The 24,542-nt window shown below is 31.9% G+C and overlaps 1 long non-coding RNA gene across 1 annotated transcript; it reads right to left on the bottom strand.

The window, feature by feature from the left end:
- Positions 1-10,888: 10,888 nt before the first annotated feature.
- On the bottom strand, positions 10,889-13,783 carry LOC133197451 (uncharacterized). The gene is made up of 3 exons (XR_009722428.1): positions 13,597-13,783; positions 11,767-11,849; positions 10,889-11,125 (listed from the first exon to the last, which is right to left on the bottom strand). It is a non-coding gene; the product is annotated as an uncharacterized LOC133197451 (long non-coding RNA).
- Between the last annotated feature and the right edge of the window lie 10,759 nt (positions 13,784-24,542).

The following is a 24,542-nucleotide window of genomic DNA, read 5'->3' as shown; positions in this document are numbered from 1 at the left end:
TAATTAACATAATTTACTCTTATTTCAGATGGCAAGAAAGGGATGATTATTAATGAAAAGAAAAACACTCATTATGTTCACAAGGTTCACGGCGTCATTTAAACCTGTGTAGCATATCAACTATCTACTAAATGATAAACATGCTCACAAATAGTGCTGGCTTGGATTAAAAAATCTACTCTTTACCTGTGTCGTTCAAGCTTTTAGATGACTATTCGTAGAAGCTAACTTCTAGAAAGTCCATTAAAACAATACAAACCAGGAGCAGAGCACACACAGACCTCTGAAACATCATAGGTGGGATCAGGTGTCACGACTGAAGTGAGGAAATACATGTTAATTTCGGTTATTATAAATGTTGCAATCACAGAATGTGTTTCGAAAGATACATGTAATAATTCTGTGTCACTCCGTCGTTTTCTTAAGCTAAAGCTAAAGTTGGCCAACAAAGACAAAAAAGCTGAAGTAACATTTTAAACATAAAAAGGTCTTGCATTCCACCATATTTCAAGTTGATGTCAACACACTGCATTCCCTATAGTTAATCCCTAACTATTGCACCCAAACTTTTCAATTACAACTACTTGTGATGTTAATACAACTAAAATGTTTTTCTCAAAGCACTTTTGCTTCAAAATGAAGAAAAGAAGTGGTGTAAATCAAACGTTAGTTCTCAAAAGCCTCAAAGAACTTGAATTTAAAATATTTTTTTTTTTTGTTTTTAATATCAACAGCATCAAAACACAATTATTTCAATGAAGCAATATTCTAACATCACCTGCATATGATGTTTATGTCTCCCAACTGATTCGAGACGCAAGGATTTCAACACCCTCCTTTAAAGTCAACTTTTCGCAAATTCTACGGTCGACCTTGTTTGTAAATACATTATATAACATGTTGGTGGGTAGTATTTTGTCAGACATGTTCCACCCCACTTGTTAGGTCATTACTTTTATACTCAGTTTGACGACGGAGTACTTCGTCTACCTGATCTTCAAATGGGGCTCACGGCGGGTCTGACCGGTCGACAAGGAATGCTTACTTCTTCTCGGTACCTGATCCTACCTCTTGTGTTTCCAGGGACTCGTGCTTTTGTCCTGTTCACGTTTCGTTATGTTTAAGGGATTTATGAGATTGACCACTTTTCGATATTGTCACCATTTATAATGTTACAGAATTAATGCTCTTGTTGTTAGATAAACTTCGTAAAAAATGTGACAAGATTTCAGCCTTACATTCTACTTACAATCTTTTCTTGGGCCGAATGAAAGATTTTAAAATTATGAAAGATAATATTTTCAACTTTGCTTAAAAAATTAAGATTTTTCTAGGAAAGGGGATAAAAAAAAATCTTCATGCGACTTAGCGACTTATAGTATTATTATGGACAATAAATAGTTTTTTATTTTGACAAAGCGAAGCATAAATCTAAATAATTTTATCATGAAATCGTTTAATAGGAGATTTAAAAGGACGTGAAACTGCACTTCCACAAATCTGTGTATATCGCTAGACCTTTTGCACTATTTAGTTTAAGCAATTTTTTTGGACAAAATAATTAGTTTACATTTCAAAAAAAATTATTAATCCATGCTTTCTTTACTCTCTGAACTTACATTTTACAGTTTATAAATATGTAATATCTGTAAACTTTGTATTCATATACATATCTGTTATTTGACCTATCTTATTTTTCCCGTCATGATGTTTTCAATGGTATTTGATTGATTCATTCTTTGTGTTTTTACGTCCCTTGTGCGAATTTTTCACTCATTTGAGACGACACCTAATGCCCATGAAGGGCTCCAAATAAGACCAATACTCGGAACTTAGGGCCATTAAGCAATGACAAGGGACCTACATTTTTAAAGTCATATCCGAAAGACCAGTATCTTTCAATTCAAATGACGGCGCTTGCCGAAGGAACAGTCACTACCTTTGTTATACGTCTTAAGATTGACGCGCCGCCTAAAACGAGAATCGAACCCGGAACTCCTGATAACGAAGCAAGCGCCCTACCACTAGGCTATTTCGACCGGTCAGTGGTATTTGAAAGCTATTTAATTTATGGAATAATGAATAATGATAATGAAACTGAAGAAATTCACTGAGAAAATGAAAGCAGAAAGTAATGTTACAATCAATTATCAAAAAAGAGAAGTTCTCTTTTTAAAACAAAACATGCAGTTACTTTAAGTCATCTCTTATTTGAATGGTACAAGCTGACCAGAAATTTTAACTTTTAACTCATTTTATCGAACACAATTGCTGTGATTTCAATTGTTATCTGTATTGATTTTCACTTTCTATTAAGGCGGAGGCAATAACAACACATTTTTAACATCGCAGTAAATGTCACGTTATGTTTCGATTCCATAGCATTGCATTGTAACACATTACTTCACATCTTTTCCGTACAATTTAAACAAGGAGGAAATATCTTTCTGATTAAATTCTTTTTGACTTTGTGACGACAGTTAAATAAAATAAAAGCATTGTTTCCTGAAGCCTTATCAGAAGGTGCATATTTTATTGAGAAAATAGATCCCTTACTGATACCTAGCTACTGACGACAATGGAACCGTCCTCTTTTTCGGCCCTTATTGAGTTTTTGCAATATATCTCTCAAGGTTTTCCGAAAAAAATACATGAGATATACATATATTTTCGTATTTGAAATGAAATAGCTGAAGATAACGAACAGTGATCGATCTAAAAACAATTCAAATCAGGGCATAAAAAATGGACCGCTAGAAATTGCAGAGGTGGGACCAGGTGTCTAGGGGAGTAAGCATCCCCTGTTGACCGGTCACACCCATTGAGCCCTATGTACTAGGTAGACAGAATAATCAGTAGTTAAATTTATTTACAATTACCAATGCGAATTCTTTTTTTATATATATATAAAATAACTTCTTTATGGAACTCCTCATTCCCTAACATTTCTCTTTACAGTCAAGAACCCAATTCACAGTTATTGTAATATCACAGCATTTCAAGAAAACGCCTTCACTCTCTGTTTTAATAAACAACAAAACACTGAGGAATGTTGCGGGGAAAAGGCGGCTTAAAATAATTTGAAGCTATCCAATACACAGTATCTATTACTTTTCATGGCGTCATGAAAGAAACTGAAAAGTGATGCTGTCTGAACTAGCTGCAGAACTGTAGTGTTATGGTTTTATATTTTAGTCTTTGACCATAACGCTACAGATCCGTTATCTCTACAGACCAATAAACTTGATATGCCATCCGACAAGAAATTCACAATACGCAAGTTTATTGGTCTGTAGAGACAATTCTAAACGGTTAGGAGGGGGATAAAATATACAGTTTGGTTATAAAATAAGTCTAGAATTAGGGAAGATACATGTAGATCGTTGATTGACCAAAGCTGGAAAGTGGCGAAATACATTCCCAATGTGCGCAGAAAATCTGCGCCGTAAATTGCACTTTATTTACAGTATGGGATATGTAACGACTAACGTTATGGTCAAAGACTAAAATATAAAACCATAACGCTACAGTTCTGCAGTCATATCTGAACGACCAAGACCAGACTTTTTTCCCGCGCATGATTTCCACTGGGCATTTACAGAATGTTTTCGTTTCCAAGATTCACTTGCATTTGCCTTATCTAATTTGGCAACGTCAAAAATTTCCTAGAATAATGCAAGCGCAACAACTCTTTCTATACACAGTATATTCCAATGTACATATTTTTTTTAAAGTAATACTTAAAATTCATTTAGTATAGAAACAAAAGCCTGATAATTGGTATGAAACGTTAGTCAAAATACGATTCAATAATATGTTGTATTTGCTAATAAGGTCATTATAACGACCGACCGTAGAATTTACGAAATGCTGACTTTAAATGAGGTTATTAATCCAGAGGAGTTTGAAGTGCGGATGTTCTTTTCAAGGGGAGGGGGGATGTTTTAATCGAGATGAATTCAAACATAGAAAGAGAGATAATTTGACTTTATACTAAAACAAATCCCGGATATTTAATTTTTTGACACCTCATTTTGTAAACGTTAGAACTACAAAGATTCATAGAATATAAACTTTATTCTACATATTTTAGAATTTGTTTAGCTTGTATAAATGTCCAGCTGGCCCCTGTTTCGACTGCTACAAGAATGTGTCAGTACAACAGATCTCATATAAATTCGAATATATAAGAACTCACGTAATAAAGAAAATCAGGCTTAAGACATTTTAATTCTACATATGTAGCTACAAAACTTCTAGAAAATATTGCAAATTAATCTTTCTATACAACATTTATCATATCCTTTCGACGGAAGTGACGTAAAAACAGCATATAAAATACCAGGTTCATATAGCCAAGGTTGATTTCCTGGAGGATAGCATGAACGGAATAAAACGTATATAAAACTCCAGGGTTATATAGTCCAGGGTGTTTTATTGTAAAACGGATGAATTTTAGAAAATATTTTCTCGCAAAAAGAAAAACTACATATTACATAATCCACAAAAAATTCATGATAACAAGTGTGTTTATCTTTTTTTTACATTTTGATCTTTTATGTAACACACAAAGCAACGTTTAACAAATTCAAACATTCAAACATAATGTCACATAACTATATGTATTACGTAACAATATATGAGGAGAGAATATTATGGAAGAATATGGTGCCGTTTTTCTTCCAATAACCAAATGATTGCGCTTAAATATGTTACATGTACAACTATCTTACAACTTTTAAGTGTACATAAGTGTACTGAAACGTTCTACAAACAATAGCTGACATGTAATGTGCGTTAGAATATGTTAGAGCTGTTTTCGTGTTTTCACATATCTACACCGTCGCGTACTTAAAGCTAATCATTTAGACAAAATGTATCGAATCTAGAACAACCGTGTCGTACTTATAAGTAAAAGTATAAAACTTTATGTGGAATTGAAAGTGAAATAAAAAAATATATATATCACTTGGTTTTACGCTGTAGAAAAAAACATTTTTTTTTTTGTAATCGGTTTATTACATCGTGGTTGTCCACCAGGAAAACACCGATGGCTATATATAAACCCCGAATTTTATATATGTTTTATTACGTTACGGCCGTGCGGCTCTAGCAGTGTCTGGACGTCAAAAGAATATCCAATGTGAGCCTCAGAAAAAGGGATTCAAATTTATAATAAATGAAATACTGGTTTTCGTATAATTATGTGTGTTTGAAACATATTAGAACATTAGATAAAATATGCTGAAATATTCATAAAAAAAAAATACAATATGGTTTAAATTTTTAGAGAGACTCAAATTTTTGCAATTTGTCCTTAAAGATTTTAGCGAGAAGTAATTTTAACGATTATATGATGTCTAGAAAGATAACTGTTATCTCGTATGGAAAAAGAAATTGTTCGCGATATTCAATCGATCTCAACATCCTCGCTTAAATGCAAAAACTATCCCCTTTCCTTCAAAACTGTTTTTCACTGCACCCCTCCCCTCATTCATTCATAGGTGGTAAATAAATCAAGCATATTCAGTGCTGAATGTCGTCTGTGTAAGAATGATAATCAATGCTGACTTAATTACTTGACTTTTAAAACATTTAAGAGTTATTCCCTCTTTACCGGAATCTAATAGGGAAATATGATTGAATAGTAAGATTGTCGAAGCATTACTCATTTTAAATGATAAACCAGATAAATGATGATCTAAATTTTTAGACGGAATAGAACTGATAAAAAAAGAAAGCCAGTATTTCCTAGAATCAGAAAATAAAATAAATGGTTAGTAGCATTAGGGGATAAATTAATGTCAAAAAGTGTGGAAGGTTGAAGACATATCGCAGACATTTTGCCTATTAACGATATACTCATTGTTTCATCAAGAATAATGGAATTATCTCCGTCCTGTGAAATAGTGAGATATTGAAATATTTTTAAAAAGCATCTTTCATAATAAGTTAAATAACCAAGAGAAAGCAAGCTCCAAAGTTCAATTAAACAAAAAAATGTAAGCAGAGCAAACACGTACCTCTGAAAACATGAAAGGTTGGATTAGATGTCAAGAAAGAGTAAGCATTGTCTGTCGACCGCTCACACCCGCCGTGTGCTTCTTGTCAATATCGGATAAACGGAGATATTTGTAGGCAATTCGGTATGAAAATAATAGCCTAACAATGTGTATAAAAGACATCAGTTAACATACGACCTAACGACAGGATGTGTAAAGAAGTCTATTATAGTGACTATAATTCACAATATTATGAGAAAAGAGAAGATAACAAATAGTATCAAAGTTTTCACTATATAGTGAATAAACGTTTTGCTATATAAATTAAAATATTTTAATATGAGTTTAAAATCGTTATATTAAATTTTCTTCAAGTATTTCATGCATTTTTATATATCAATAGCAAATATCAGAAGCATATTTACATAAATGACAACCTAACAAAAACCATAAAAACAGAAAAGAAATTGACAGATAAACTGATTACACAAGGATATCAACAGTCCCCTTCAAAGTCAACATTTTGCAAATTATATGGTCAATACAAAAACTTTGTTAGCAAACACGATCTATCTTTAAGTTGGATGTTGACTGGCGTTTTTCATACAAAATTGTGATTCCATTATTTTCAAACCGGATAGCTCGAAGATTTTTCCGTTTGTCCGATCATAACAACGAGCACACGGCAGATGTGACCGGTCGACAAGGGCTTACTACTCCATAGCACTTAATCCCACCTCTCATGTTTTTAAAGTCCCGAGTTTGCTCTGCTTTTCATTTTTATTGTTCTAATGGTTTCCCTTTGTTATATTCATATTTCTTGCATAGATATAAGAGTGATTAAAGCTCGAAATCTTCATAAAAGTTTTAGAGAAACGTGTCATTATGAATGAAAGTAATAAAATATGTAAAGTAAAGTACAATAAAACAATTATTGTGAGGGATTTATCGCTCTTCGTATTGATTTTTTAATGAAGTTTTGGGATATAATATAAGTATGGCAATTCAAATTCAATTTGGGTGTTGGGAATATTAAATATATTGAAAACTACATGATTTTAACAATCTTTCACTTAGAAGTGGAACTTTGAGTATAAGTTGGATTAACATTTATAGATCTGAATCCAAGTACCTCCAAAATGCAACTGTAAGAATGAAACAACCCTAACAAAATTCTATAGTAAACTATAGATAACTATAATTTACTTAAGTTAATCAAAGTTCCAAAGTTTTTACTACAGTAAATCAAAGTTACAAAGTTTTAACTATAGTTAATCAAATATCCAAAGTTTTCACAATAGTTTATCAACTTATTAAAATATTTTAATAATTTTTCGCTTATTATGTTGTTTTTTTTTGTTTTTGTTTGTTTTTTTTTTTTTTGTTTTTTTTTTTTTTGTTTTTTTTTTTTTTTGTAGGGTTGGAGGAGGGGTTGGGTGGGGGTTGTTGTAAATCTTAATTTAAATTTACAAATGAGTTAATTCAAATGCAATATTTACATTTATAAATTTAAAAAAAGACATGTTTATTGAAGTTAATAGAGCAGATATTTTGATTCTAAAAGACGCAAATTTTATTTTATAGTATAACAGTGCGACATTTAACTCCGGACACGACATTTGTCCGGACTTTCGCCAACCACTTTTCAAAAGATATGTGGAAACCATTTATGTCATCTGATGGGATTTTTTAAAACTTAACACATGAACCAAAATTTACACCTGATTATCTTCTAGGTAAAAAGATATTACACCTGAAACCAAGAAATCCCATGGGATAATGGTGGGTTTTTTCTCCTAACCAATATCCCACCATTATTCTGTGGGAGAAAAAGGTATTCTGTGGGATTTTTTCTCCCACAGAAGTTTGAAAATCCCATGAATGCTTTATAATGGGACAAAATCTCCCATATACTTGTATATAGAAGATAATCTCCCATCTCTTTATAAATGTGGGATTTATCCCATATTCATTACAAAATAGAAAAAAATTCTCCCATGGGATAAAGAAACAACAGTTTTAAACCAAATAAAGAAACTATTGAACAGTTTAACTACTATTAATTATTTATTTTTATTTAAGTTATGTGTTTCCTAAACCATTTTTTTTAAATTTCTTAAAATTAACCAATTTTGGGGTAATGTTTAATTTTTTCAATGATTAAAGATCAAAAAATCAAAAGTGGTTTTATCTCTATAACTTTCAGTTTTTTTTTTTTTTTTTTTTTTTTTTTTTTAAGTAAAAAGGCAATTTCCCTTGTATGTAGATTACCTTCTTTTATTCCTTGTATGTAAATTTTGAATGGGAAAAATAAAAAATGCAATTAAGAAAGAACAAATCTTTTTATGTTTATGTTCCTCCTAATCATTTAGGTTCATTTATTGCATAAGTGCCATTTGTCAAGCTTTACAACATGATCAGATCCATGCACGTTGTTAGATCTTTGCCTGTTTGCTGCACTAAACTGATAGGTTTCCAATTAAAAAATCACATGAAATTGGGTCGTATCAGTCACTCTGAGATTCTTAAGAGAGTTTTAAAACTTATTTAGATGCACAAACTGTAATAATTTACCTAATTTTTACTTTTAATTTTCTTTGTATGATCCTGATCATGCCTTGTTTTGTTCCAATGACAGCTGGAAATTATTTTACACATAACGAACCCGATCTGACAAATGAACAGAAAATAATGTTGAAAAAAATTCAACCATCTTCATTATGCACATTTACTGGTAGTTTGCATTAAAAATATTTAACAACCTTTTCACTAATTTCAAAACTTTCTACCTACACCTACTAAACATATCAAGAATTTTTGACAGTTCATTGAACCCGTTCAAAAATAAACATGATGAAAGGGCATGGATCCAGAAATATTTGCGGTGGTACTCTACTCATTGTTTCATATCATCCAGTAGAAAACAAGTTTTCCTTAGTTCTGTTACTTCTTTAATAAAAGCACTCTGCTGATCTTTTACTTGTTATTTTTTGGTACATATAATAACCATGCACCATTGACATGTATTCAACTGATAATAGCCAAGTCACCTTAGGCCATTGCAAGTTTCTTCTTTGTTAAACGTCAGCATGCACCTTGTTTTGGACACCCCATAACACATAAAATAAGAGGTCCAGGCCACAGTTAGTTAATGCTCACTGTTAATACCCACGCGGATGCAAATATAGCAGAATGATATTGGGTACATGTATTAAACTTTTACCTCAGCAATCTATGTGTAATTTAAATAAGATGTTAGATCCACACGCATACTCGCTAAACTGACTGTAGTGACTATGTGAGCGGATCTAACATCTAATTTTAACTAGATTGGTACTTAAGTGGCTTAAATTTATTCAACTTCTTTCAGGAAGATTTTCAATTTTCTTGTCATAAATGCATATTGTCAATTATTATGCTTCCTGTCAGTTTGTCTCTACATAACCCATACCCTACTATTCTTGCATAGTGTTCTAAGGATTTAAATAGCATAAGCATACTATGCCGAAATAGTGCACGACTTCATTTTCTGAAGAAAAACTGACTGCGCCCACGCCTGGGAGCGAACTCACAACCCCGAGATTGTCAGTCCGACGCGCTACCGATTACAACACAGACGCCGTTATAAATATCAATGTACTATAATATATATAAACTTAGTTTCAAATATTTTACACTTAAGTAGCTGCAGAACTGTAGCTCTCAGAAAAAATATATGTTGACAGACCAGAGAGCTACAGTGCCACCCATTGAAAAAACTGTATATTTATTGCACACAAAAAAGTGCGCTCGGTTCTGAATTAATTCTTCGAAATTCTTACCTCAATTGAAAAAAAAGCTACATTTCAAAAAAGTCCTTACTCCTCTATAACTTTCGTAGTTTACACTTGTACTAAGTGCGTTGGACCAAATTCTCGTGAAGACCAAAATGGCAGTATAAATAGGCAAAATTTTCAATGATTTCAATTTCAGGGCCAGGAGGGCTGTTAAAAACAATTATAAGGAATGTTTTATTGTGGAAACAGTGAAAGAATATGTTAGAAACACACGTTTAGTAATATTTTGAGATGACAGTTTTAAAAACACTGAGAAATAAATCGAGAAACAGCGCACAAAAAGTGCACAATAAATATACAGTTTTTTCTATGGGTGGCACTGTAGCTCTCCCGTCTGTCAATATATATTTTTTCAGAGAGCTACAGTTCTGCAGCTAACACTTAAGATGAAAAATAAACAAAATAATTCTTCTAAAATAGTTTCTTGCAATTGACCCCATCACTCAACTACTATTCTCTAAAACTATCTGTACATTATACCTAAAGCCTCCGGCTTGTGCACCATGTGTCAAACCCTGACTACTTTTTAAGAATAGTGCATGCAAAATACAACACTATTATATAAATATGCACACTTCATGAGTTCCCTAGTTCATTGAATAAAGGTACACATACCTTCATTTTACATTTAAGGACATACGCAAGATACCTTACCTACTGATAATTTTTCAAGATATTCTAAATTTAAACTTATAATACATGTACCATATAACATATTTTTAAACAAAAAAATCAGCATGCATTTCCATGGAATTTTGAAAAGATATTAAAGTTTGAAAAATTTTGCATTATTCAAAGAAAAATGTACAAAAATTACAAAACATAAATTCCAGATTTTTTTTTATCAAAATTGTTTTAGAAGAGATTTACCAATCCATATATAGACAATAAAAATATTGCACACAGGTCCTTCATTTAGTGGAACTCTTCAACTCCAGAGAAGAACCCAATAAAGTGCAAACTACGTTGCGTATGACCTTAAATGCCCGTTTATATAAGAGAAAAATAAATTAAAGAACTTGTTCTAATTAAAATAATGAAAAAAAAATCCTTATTTAAGCCTTTAAGTTTAATTTTTAATTAAGAAATTTGACAGATGAATAAGAAGAGTAATATACAATATAATACTTCTTAAATTAATTCTCCTGGTTCCATTCATTAGATATTCAATATTCGAGTCAACACTCCATACATGAATGAATTATCAAAAGTTTTGTCCTTAAAGTTTTCAATGGATCCACAGATCATGAGGTGATGTCTCCTTTTATGTGTATGTATCTGTGTACACTGAAAAAAAAGAAAGTCCCTGTGTGATGAAAAGGATAAACCAGAAGTCTCTGATGAGACTGTAGCTCTCCTGGTCTATATGTATAACAAAGAAAAAGTAACACTTGGATTTGAAACTTTGCAACAGACAGCAATAAATAGAATTATGTATCTAAGTGTAGTCTACTTGTGTGCCACATTATATTGAAATCATACCAAAATTGTAGGTGGAGTAGCATTTTAAAGGAATTTTACAGAAATTTCTATTTTTAGTAACCATGGCAGCACCGTTCATTGAAATGTACCTTAGTGCAGTCTAAGTTATATTGAAATCAGAATAAAACTGTAGGAGGAGTAGTGTTTTGAAAAATTACAAACAGATGGACAGCTAGACAGACAGACAACTAGACGCCATGGACAGACAGACAGACGGACAGCTAGACGGATGGACGAGGGACACCTTCCTATCCCATAAGCTCTTCTGGTCTCTGACCAGTAGAGCTAAAAAAAATATCAAATTTGATTTTTTTTCAATGTTAAAGAAATAAAACTGCAAAATTAAATTGTAAATGGTTGGTTGCGTACTAATTATTCAAAGTAGTTTTTGTTGTATGGTTTGAAAAATTTTATTATTCATTCTCTCTATTTTCACAAAGAATTACCTCTGCATTTCTTGTATCTACAAGGGGGACAAATCTTCAAGTGGTACATGTACACTATATGTCAGCTACTATACCTTCATTTTCTGTTAAAGAAAAAAAATAGAATAAATCATACAATACCAATTACATGTATAATAACAAAGCATGGATTAAATTTTTCACTAAAATTAGAAAATGAATTGAATATCGATCACTTAAATTTCTCGATCCAGCCAAAATGACTGACGCTAAAATTTACCCCTACTGAGGTCGAAGTATAAAAGTATAAATTATTTTTATCTATCAATATACCATAAATGAAACTTTGTGCATGTTCTGCATTCATTTACCGGTATCTGTATATAGTAGTTTTATGCCCTTGAGAATTTTTCATGATGTCATGCCATAATATTTCCATGTCTGTTTTTTTTTTTCTCTGTGGTAACTCTTTGAAAGTTAGCGGAATTGATTTCTTGATAATTCTATCGGAATGTAAATTAGGCAGGTCAATAGGTCAGGAGCTAAGAAGGCCTAATATGCATGAAAATCTCGTGCGCACCTGTCTCTGTGTCTGACGCTAAGGAGGCTAAATATGCACGTAAATCTCGTGCGACTACCTTTGTGTTTGACTTCAGTGGGTGAGGACTATTGAAATTGGCATGGGAGTCCTTGTGTAATTTAAATCTATGTCTACATTAACATTGCACGTTATCCTGCAACATTCACGAGAATGCGGTCTTTATTTCTTAAACATCCAATATCCTATCAATTCTAATAAAAAATCATATTATTAGTAATAAAGCTAGAACTTTTTTTTAATTTCATTTCCAATTAATAGAAAAAATATTTTTACAAATAAATATGTAAAATAAAAAAGTCCTAGCATTTTTGTCTTTTATAATTTACTTACACATAAGCATCTACATGATGTATATTTTTTCCCCTCAAAAGAACATGAACATAACTTAATAATGATATTCCTAAGTATGTATTCATGGTATAAAAAATGAGTTTAGCAGTATAAAGATTGATTTTTCACTCAAAGTTTTAAGACTGTTTTTCAGAGATTAAAAAAAAAAACATTGATTATATCAATAATCATGTGGGTACATGTCCTATGTAAACTTCAGAGGATCAACCAATTTTCTAACAGAGAATTAGTAATTTGATATTTGGATACTTCCAAACAATATAAGTAGGAGTTTTGGGGGTTATTAATTATGTCCATCATGACATGTACTATAAGCACTGACCCCCCATATCTCAAAATTTATCTTGACACCAAAAAAAAAAAAAAAAAAAAAAAAAATAGTACTTGCAACACATGCAATGTTTGTTAATCCCTAGTACACTACAGTAGTAGGATACTTTTAACCATGTCTGAGAGAAGATAATTAATTTTCTAATCAGTAATGCTGATGACTGTGATCAAGATACTTATAAATTGTAACTTGCAAATTACAGACAAATTTAGACATGACAGTATAATTTTTTAAGTACAATCATCAGCTAGTGTACACATTGAGAATATTCGAACGAACGAATACTAGCCTACAACGTTGTCATTGAGGAAATTCGAACGAAAGAATACTATTCCGATGTGTATAATTTTCTGACGATTATTTACTTTGTTAACTTGTATAATGTACTACTGAATAACCCCATCGACTGCTAGCTCTGCAAACACTTTACAGTGACAGAAATTCATAAGATTGTTTCATCAGTTAACGAGGAATAAGGATGATCTATAGATTTTTAGACTTCAAAAAAAAAAAAAAGAATCTATGAGCCATGTATTAACATGCTTTAAATGAAATAAATAACAAATTCAATAATTCTAGATCTACTTACAGAAATAGAGCAGGTCTTCGTCATAATTTTGTTTACAAACATCATGTGGAAATTCCAATATCCTCATAATCTTGTCGCCGTTTTTTTTTCTTTGGTTGGTATTGGGTAATTCTAGGAATATAATGCATCCGTCTGCACAGAATTTTTAAGAAGTGAATCCATAGATAGAATATTACTGCTTCTTTTTATTTATTGGTTTATCTTTTTTTAATTTAAACAATGCATAGTTCACGAGAAAACAAAGAAATGAAATAAATTATCAGGCCTATTTTTTTTCAGATTTTTTTTTGTTGTTGTTGTAAATACTGCCATGGGTAATAATGGTAATTAAAATGCCCAATACCAAAAATATTAACATTTTATATAAATGGGACATCATCATGATCATTGAGAACATGATAAGAAGGAGGAGGGGTAGTGGACGGGTGGGTAGTCTCTCTGTATCTCTAAAATAAAAATTAATGTTTCCCTTGAAAAGTCAAGAAATTTTATTTGCATGGTCAGTGGGATATTCAGTACAAGTTTAAAAGTCCAGTCAGTACATAGCCTCAATAAAGCCCCTTCTTCTTCTTTTAATTCACGACATTTTGATATATTGTTAACTTTCTATGATGTTCAAAATTGTATCATTCACCAACCATCCTTCATGTGATAATCAATAGTAACCTATAAATTTTTGTCACTTCAAATCCCATTTTTGTGAAACGTAGAATGAAAAATCAAAAGCTATACGAGCATTCATTTTACTTTCATAAACATGATTCAAGTTTATATTTTCGAATTTTTTGACAAACGTTTGTTTGTATCATCTGTCCTTAAGGGGGGGGGGGGGGGTATGCAATTTTATATTAATTGTTTGCTATCAATTATGAACGATGTAAAATTGTTTGGATTTAATTTTTAAATTGAAAATGAAAAAAAAATTATGACTTAATCCAAAGGTTTAGTAAAAGCATGGAGTTTGTTTTTCATGAATTTCTATTGTAGATTCATTTGTTAAATCGACTTGCTGTGTGTTAATATCCCTTGTGTATGTTTTGTTAGTTCCAAGCAAATTGTGACAGTTTTGCTACCTGGGGAAAACAAAAGACTCTTAAATGCCTCTAGGTATATACATACATGTATCATACCCTATGGAGATCTGGGGTGAAGATATTGGTTTCTTGGAAGTTAGCAAGGGGAGGGGGGGGGGTAGGTTTAACAGCAGACTTAAGTTGCTTTATTAGTATTCAAACATTTACTGCAAGATTAAGAAAAACAGATAATACAACAGAAGTTGATTATTTTTCTGTGAAATCAAACTCAGATGACAAATATCAAAAAAAAAAAAAAAAAAAAAAAAAAAAAAAAAAAATCAGATTGAGCTTAACTTGGGATCGACACCCCCGTCCAAATATATAGTCCCGTCCAAAGCTAAAGCGTTTAGGAGTCAGCAGAGTCAATATCTCGAAGTGGGTCTTGTGACGCATTTATGAATATGTCCTATTATTGTTTTTTATCGATAAAATAAAAATAAATCATTTATAAAATTATAGCTTTAACTGTAGCTTAAAGAATATCTATGTCCGATCTAGGACACTATAGCATAATACGATACTCTTTACAGAGTTATGTCCCTTTCTAGAATGTAAGTTATAGATTTTAAATACTTATGGTCTTTACGTTTACGTGATTTATTTTTTTCATCTAAACAATAATAGCCAATGTAACTTTTATTTTAAGAAACTTTGGACGAAAAGGAATTTTTTTTAAAGTTTAGTAGAAAAAAATGACAATTTATAGATCCTTGATTTAAATTATAGTAAATAATCAAAGCGGTCCCCTTAGGACTGTTGGTATATAAAGAAGATAATATGTCATTCTACTATATAACTTCAATCACCTTGTTTTAATGTTATCCTGTAGATCACATTCGCATGTAAAAATATCTTTCTTGGAAGACCAAACTGATTAAATTGTAAATAGTAAAAATGAATAAAAATATATTATTTGATATTCGAAAGTTAATGATGTACCAAATGTAAATTCCGTGTGAAAAGTATACACATGTACTTAACTTTCCTATCAATAATCTTGTATTCAAAGTGTACAAACAGTACATTTCAGATTCTAGATGCAGGACTTGTGAAATAAAACAAAGGGCTAATTGCAGCCATATGTCTGCCGATAAGGCCACTGTTGTTTAATTTCAAGTCTATTTCAGGTTTTTTTTTTATATACATGTATTGAAATCTTACGAGATTGTACAAACTTAGCACTGCACATCAACACCAAATACAGAGTAAGAGTGGAAAGCTAACGATTCACACATTTTATCGTTATTCAGTAAAACAAAAAATAAAATTAAAACAATTTTTAAAAAATCAAGCAGAAGAAATGTTGCCCCCATATGCAGACGTCTCTTTTACGCTACGAGTATTATGCAACAAAATTATAAAAGTTGTATGCTTCTATAAATTCTTCATCAGTTGAGCCCACCTCCTTACATGTACCCCACCCCATCTCAAAAGAGTACTGAAATTGCTTCCAAAGGCTTGATTGTATTTCAGTATCTTTGATTTGCTGAAGAATTTTCAAGAGATCTAGAGTAATTTATTGATTCTGGAAAATCTTATATAATGTTGTAAAAGAGTGATCAGATTGAAATCATTGAATGGATTCCAATTTCACACCTTTGAAAATATATTGTAAAATTTAGCCTGAAGGGAATATTCTCACACCTTTTTTTTTTCCCCAGAACTTCAATGTAAACAGTGATATACACATATATTCAACAATTCATCTCCACACCGACTGATGATGACTCGAGCCATTTCCTGTTTATCAATTTGTGTATATACTTTGTTTTGGAGTACCTACTCTAAAAATCATTTTAAAACATTTTCCAAGAAAAAACAACAACATTTTAAAGTGTTGATTAATGGACATACAAAAATATGTATAGTTATAGTTTTTTTTTACTGCAAAACAATGAAGATGACAATGGCTAATAATTAGTAAATATAGTTAACCTTGTTAATTAAGTTTAGGTAACAACATGTTTGACTAATTATGTTGTTAGTGCTATTATCACATGAAAACAGTTATTGGTATCTGTTTCAAAAAAAAAAAAAAAAAAAAAAAAAAAAAAAAAAAAATTCAAAATACATGTATTTGAATGTACACATGAGGCTTCATGGTTTGCTCATTCAAAGATCTGTTGCAACTCATTTTCTTAATTAAAAAACCATCATTTATTCAGCATTTTATTTTTTTCTTATTTAACAGATTAAAAATATATATTCATAAAATATACTTTTCTAACATTTCAATTTAATTTTACCAATTTATATATATGCATACATATAATATGACCTTTCCTATTACAATGCATTCAGTACTGTCTTTTATGGTGCAGATTACAATCACTTACAGAATTTAGACTCAATTTACCAGAAATTGTATTTTTCATTTCATAACTAATTGTTTGGGAAATTTAATGATAATAATAAGTGTATAAATTAAATGAAGAATATCTAACTGTGCCATATTTCATCGTAAGTTTTTGTATGAAGAAAAACTATATAGGTATACATCTCAGCTCTTTGATTCATTCCTTGAAAAAATTATCAATATAATTACAATCCTTTAAATTTAAAAATGACCCAAAATTTAAAGTTATACTGATATAGAAAAGAGTAGAAATTCTGATATTGTAAAAATTAAGACTTCAATTTTCATAGGGAACATTTGCCATGTTAATTAAACTCACCTAATCATACTGGTGTGTTCTCTTAAATGGCTATATATAACTTTTTTTATTTCTGAATGAAATTTTGCCAATTTGATATTATTTTGCTTGCAATAGCATGTACTTTCTAAATGTAAAGTGATAAATTGTAAAAGGACTGAAATTTTCATAGGGAGAATCCATCATCATATTATACTCCGTCAATCGTACTGGTGTGTTCTCTTGAATGGCCATAACTTTTTTATTTCTGAATGAAATTTTGCCAGTTTGATATTATTTTGCTTGCAATAGCATGTACTTTCTAAATGTAAAATGATAAATTGTAAGAGGACTGAAATTTTCATAGGGAGAATCCATCATCATATTATACTCTGTCAATCGTACTGTTGTGTTCTCTTGAATGGTCATAACTTTTTTATTTCTCAATGAAATTTTGCCAATTTGATATTATTTTGCTTGCAATAGCATGTACTTTCTAAATGTAAAATGATAAATTGTAAGAGGATTGAAATTTTCATAGGGAGAATCCATCATCATATTATACTCTGTCAATCGTACTGGTGTGTTCTCTTGAATGGCCATAACTTTTTTATTTCTCAATGAAATTTTGCCAATTTGATATTATTTTCCTTGCAATAGCATGTACTTTCTAAATGTCAATTGATAAATTGTAAGAGGACTGAAATTTTCATAGGGAGAATCCATCATCATATTATACTCTGTCAATCGTACTGGTGTGTTCTCTTGAATGGCCATAACTTTTTTTATTTCTGAATGAAATTTTGCCAATTTGATATTATTTTGCTTGCAATAGCATGTACTTTCTAAATGTCAATTGATAAATTGTAAGAGGACTGAAATTTTCATAGGGAGAATCCATCATCATGTCATATTACTCCGTTAATCGTACTAGTCTGGTGTGTTCTAATGAATGGCCATAACTTTTTTATTTCTCAATGAAATTTTGCCAATTTGGAATTATTTTGCTTGCAATAGCATGTACTTTCTACATGTAAAGTGATAAATTATAAGAGGACTAAAATTTTCATACGGAGAATCCATCATCATGTCATATATTACTCGTTAATCATACTAGTATGGTGTGTTCTCTTGAATGGCCATAACTTTTTTATTTCTCAATGAAATTTTGCCAATTTGATATTATTTTGCTTGCAATAGCATGTACTTTCTAAATGTCAAATGATAAATTGTAAAAGGACTGACATTTTCATAGGGAGAATCCATCATCATATTATACTCTGTCAATCGTACTGGTGTGTTCTCTTGAATGGCCATAACTTTTTTATTTCCCAATGAAATTTTGCCAGTTTGATATTATTTTGCTTGCAATAGCATGTACTTTCTAGACTAAATATAAAATGATAAATTGTAAAAGGACTGAAATTTTCATAGGGAGAATCCATCATCATATTATACTCTGTCAATCGTACTGGTGTGTTCTCTTGAATGGCCATAACTTTTTTATTTCTCAATGAAATTTTGCCAATTTGATATTATTTTGCTTGCAATAGCATGTACTTTCTAAATGTCAAATGATAAATTGTAAAAGGACTGAAATTTTCATAGGGAGAATCCATCATCATATTATACTCTGTCAATCGTACCGGTGTGTTTGCTTGAATGGCCATAACTTTTTTATTTCTCAATGAAATTTTGCCAATTTGATATTATTTTGCTTGCAATAGCATGTACTTTCTAAATGTCAATTGATAAATTGTAAGAGGACTGAAATTTTCATAGGGAGAATCCATCATCATGGTATACTCCATCGATAGGAATTGGTGTGTTCACTTAATTAAATTACCATAACTTTTTGTACTTTTCAATGAAATTTAGCCAGTTTGGAATAGATTTTTTTGTCATAGCATTCACTTAGTAAATCAAACCTAATAAATGAATTTGTGTATATTTTTTGAAACATTAAGAAAATGACCAATGGGAGACTTTTTTTTCTACTCAAGACCAGGTTTTAAAATTTAAATAAATTATTCGAAAAGGGAGAGCTTTATCTGCCTTATAAATACAGTCATAATTACTATTCAAAAATAGAAATTAAGTTTTTAAAGTCAGATACCTGCATGCATATAACATATGAATTTATTTGACCCCTAAATTCATTTGTGAAACCTGAGTGGACTACAAGTTTTCTCCTTTTATTTCATGCAAATTCACTTGGCTGAGTACTTTTATTTGATAACGCTCTCCGAGTGAAAACGCGACCATGATTAAAAATAATTCAACATTCATTTAAAGTAGAAAAATATAGTCGTTATAGAACAATTGAATACTTTATTTAGAATGAAACGAAACGCCCGGAGTGAATCCACATAGTCGAGACGAATCCACCCAATACCGATCAAGATCTCCACTGCGCTTTGTATTCGTAGTAAAATTACACATTCTGTAAATGCATTGTTGCAACTGTGATGCAAGAACAGGGAAAGATGCAGTCTGCTGAAAGGATTAATTCACGTACTTTTAAATCAATTTAGTCTCATTTATATTCATTTTATTGAGATATTGGTTTAATACGTAATGCTTGAATTAGTCCACAATCACCTCAGCGCAATTAATAAGTCAAAAAGAAAGGTGCTTTAGTTCAGTTCAGTTATGGAATTCCCTCCTATGTATAAGGAGCACCCGAGAAGGTGGTTTCATAAAATACATTTAAAGGTCGGAAGTATTTCAGCACTTATAATTATAACCCATTACAAACCTATTTCAATGATATTTAAAAAAAATATTTTAGTTACCATTCATTATGAAATCATTTCAAGATAGATCCATGCAGAAGTCTATTTAAGGTTTATGATAAACACTGATAAAAGTAAAGAATAGCAATTTTATATCTAGACCACAGCATGTATATAATATGACAGTAAAGTTTTTTTTATAGTGATATAAAGCTAGAGTAGAAATATTAAAGTAATGATTTTAAAATGTTAAGTTTGCAATGAATTATATGGCAAAAAGCTTTCAAAAATAATTTTGACCCTTGACTGTATTAGATTAAAAGAAGATGGACTGTTTTTCCCTGTACATTAAAGAGATAAAAACAATTTCCATTCTCCTGTAGGATAAAATATTCTATAAATCATTTTGTTAGAGAACTTTTAATCCTATTAGTGACAATTATAGAACTTCTTGTCCTATTTCACAAATTATGGGATAAAAAATCCCATGTAAGGTTAAAAATGGGAGTTTTGCTTCTATAGAAGAAAAAATCCCACAGAACTCATTTTTCTCCCACAGAATAATGGTGGGATATTAGTTAGGAGAGAAAATCCCACCATAATCCCATGGGATTTCTTGATTGCAGGTGTAATATCTTTTAATCTAGAAGATATTCAGGTGTAAAGGTTAGTCCATGTTGTGCGATTAAAAAAATCCCACCAGATGACATAAATGGTTTCCATGTATCTTTGGAAAAGTGGTTGGCGAAAGTCCGGACAAATGTCGTGTCCGGAGTTAAATGTCGCACTGTTATTTATAACAGACAAATAGAACACACGGTTTATTAATTTGAATTTATTTGTAGTATGTTAACTCTTCAAATTTTTCAAGTATTTTCAATTTTAAATGCCTTTTCACAGTACATTTTTGCAAATAGAACAAAACATTATTTTCCGAACTTCGGGGGCATAAAATAATATAAATATAATATATATACCGTAACAAGTTTCAGTGACTTGATTTTAATATCATTACAAAAGGATTATCGGTCATAACGCTTACCATAACGCTCGTCATTATGGCCCTGCTTTTCGTCTTCGTCTGTTTTTGTCTATAATTCCTATATAAAACTTCGATCGTCCATTGTGGCCCCAACCTACCCCCCCCCCCTCCGCGGGGCATGATTTGAAGAAACTTGAATCTACTTTCCTGAGGATGCTTCTATATCAATTTGACTTATCATCCATTAGCTGTTTTTAGAAGAAAATATATGCAAGTTTTTCCCCTTCATATTGTAAAATAAAAATTGATCGTCCATTGGGTCCCCCTAGCTCATCCCCCGGGGATAATTTTTAGAAAAATTGGATAAACCTTGCTTGCTTGATTGATTGATTGATTATATAATGTTCTAAGTCCCAATCGAGAATTTTTCACTCATATAGAGAGGACACCATATACCAGTGAAGGGCTTTAAATTTAGACCTATACTCGGCACTTAGGGCCATTGCGCAGTGAGGGTTCTTTATCGTGCCAACGCCTACCGTGACCTCGGATTTTCAGGTCTCATCCGAAAGACCCGTGATTTTCACTTCTAATGGCGGGCGCTTGGCAAAGGGACAGTCACTACCTATGTTTATGTCTCAGGTCTTGATGCGGCGCGGCGAACGAGAATCGAAACCCGGCCTCCCGATCACGAAGCGAACGCCCTACCACTAGGCTACCGTGACAAGTACCGTGCTTGAGGATGCTTCCATATCAACATTATTAATCATGCCTGTGCTGTTCTTTAGTCGATTTTGGACGATTTTTCCCTTTATATTTCTTTGTAAAACTGATCGTGTATTGTGGCCCAACCTTATCTGTAGGAGTACTCATTTGAAATTTGAATCTACATATGTAACAAGTAGGGATGTCAACGAGTACCCGGTTAACCGGGTACTCGATCGAACGTCCGAGTATCGAATACTAAAATCGCTAATCGATTACTCGGATGGAATTTTTTTTATTTCAAAGAACAAAGTATTTTTCTTTATCAAAAACTTATCAAAAAATGCAACTTCAAAATGAATTGTCCATGTTTACCTTGTAATAAGCGTCACCCACACCTGTTAATAACCCGTTATTGTCTGTGGCTGTGTACTTGTTTATACAGTAATTACCGTGACCAATCACCTGGTGGCCCGTTATTTTTTGGATGGCTTTAATGATTAGTATTTAATGAACATCGTTTAATTAGGGTTTATTATCCTAAAATAATTTAGTTCGCATACAGTAGAGAATTCGGACTTCAAAAGAAATGCCGCTACCACTTTAAAAAGTGGGGAAAAAACATTAGGAAAGAACTAAAGATTTTAAAAATGTTTAAAATTAGCTCTCAAAGTAAACATAGCGTATTGGGAAATATTCAACATACATTATTAATTAAATAATATACGTCTAGCGATCTCGACACCGTCTCTTTCTTTTAAAACAATTTCTTGCGCTTGTCTAATCATTGCAAATCTGCGTTACAAATTGTCTTCCTCTTGCGTTGATCAAATCGTTTTCCTTAACAAGAACTATAAACCATTTCTAATTATTGATATATTAATTGTTGTCTTTTGTGTTTATTTGATAAATCAATTTAGTACAAAAAATCATTTTCGTTTTGCTCGATGTTTGTGTAAAGGCAAAGAAAACGTTAAGAAAATCATCGATGGGTTTAAACAGGGGGCTTAACTGGTCTCAATAAAATTAACACATTTGTATTTTACAATTTTTTCCGTGTACCTGGGTACTCGATCGGAAAATCGTCCGAGTAACCGATTATCAAATATTGACCGATTTGACATCCCTAGTAACGAGTCATCCTCGTTGCGCAGTAATAGAGGGTCAGCGGTAGAGTCGCGGAGTTAGGAGTTGAACCTTACGTCGCGGGTTCGAATCCCACTGTGGGACGTAGAGACCGGTCCTTCGGATGAGATCGTATAAACCGAGGTCCCGTGTCGCAGTAGATGCTGGCACGAAAAAGATCCCTCACTGCTCAGTGGCCTTGAGTGCCGAGTACAGGTCAAAATTTGCAGCTCTCCACCTGCAAGTGGTGGAGTCTCCATATGAAAAATTCTCGAGAAGGACTTTTTGTTTGTTTGTTTATTGTTTAAAGTCTCTCTTGAGAATTTTTCACTCATATGGAGACGCCACCACTTGCCGATGGAGAGCTACAAATTTTGACCTATACTCGGCACTTACAACAAACAAACATATGTAACGTAGCTTCCACCTAAGTTTCAACACTTATTGCCCGGTGGTTCTTGAGAACAATACTTCAAAAGATTTTTTCCAATATAGATATATTCCTTTGTAAAAATTATCACTTATTGTGGCCCAATCTTAACCCCAGGGGTCATGATTTGAACAAACTTATACTTACACTACAACAATGTACACGATGAAGCTTTCACATACATGTACGTTTCATCTTCACAGGCTCAGTGGCTCTTGAGAAGAATGTTTTTAAGATGACACTTAATTTCCACAATTCTTAATTATCTCCCCTTAAAAGAGGACTTGGCCCTTCATTTGAACAAACATGAATTCCCTTTAGTTTACCCAAGGATGCTTCGTGGCAAGTTTGTTTGAAATTGGTCCGGTGTTTCTTAAGAAGGTGAAATTTTAAAAAGACAAATTGTGATCAGAAAAGCTCATGTTAGCTTTCAGCTTTTAGCTGAGGTGAGCTAAAAACTAATGCTGCTTTTAAATCATGTAGTGGATTCACTATCTTGACATCTCGGCATTTGAATGTTTATTTTTTAGGATACAGTGTTCAGGTCGTGTTTAAGTACATATGCTAGCCTACGATCGTAGATTGCTTCACACTTCTTTGGGGTTAAAGTGTCAAAACTAATATATGTCCAGTGTAGGTGATAATCCGAAAACAAATGTATGCTCTCGGTATTTTTCAAATCAATCAAATAAGCCATTATTGCAAGCACTGTCGAGAAATGTTCAATAATCAAGACTGACAATAATACGTGCACTAGATTCCGTTTCATAATACATACAAACACGAAAACGTTATTATTTATTATGAATTGTTACTAACTGACTTTGCTGTGAATTGGACGGCTATTATTCACCAGAGAAATGCAGACAACACACTTGTAAAATTCCCAAATTTTTACTGTTTTAATGCATGCATGAATTAGCTTTTAACATAGTCAGAACACACGAAATACTAGTATTTGAAAGTAAGACTTCGAAATGACATTCTTTTATATTTGCTAATGTGCAGAGACGAGATAGACTGGCATATTGACTTTTCAGGCCCGTAGCAATGGTTTCTTAAGGTGGGGGCAATTTCCTAAAAAATCTGACAAGCAAAAAAAAACATTTACTTTCAAATTCGCCAGTACTCGAACTTCATCAAAAAGAGTTGGGGGGGGGGGGGGCGGAACCAGCATCTAAAGGAAGATTTACTATTGCAAAATACTAAACTCAGAAAAAAGTGCCCCCGCATTCTACGGGCCTGCTTTTGAGCAATATA

This window comes from Saccostrea echinata, unplaced genomic scaffold (genome assembly GCF_033153115.1).
Source record: "Saccostrea echinata isolate AGI-Se365-2 ecotype Australia unplaced genomic scaffold, CSIRO_AGI_Sech_v1 ptg000030l, whole genome shotgun sequence".
Classification (NCBI taxonomy): domain Eukaryota; kingdom Metazoa; phylum Mollusca; class Bivalvia; order Ostreida; family Ostreidae; genus Saccostrea; species Saccostrea echinata.
The sequence above is the reverse complement of the archived record's forward strand: the minus strand, read 5'-3'. Positions and strand labels throughout refer to the sequence as shown.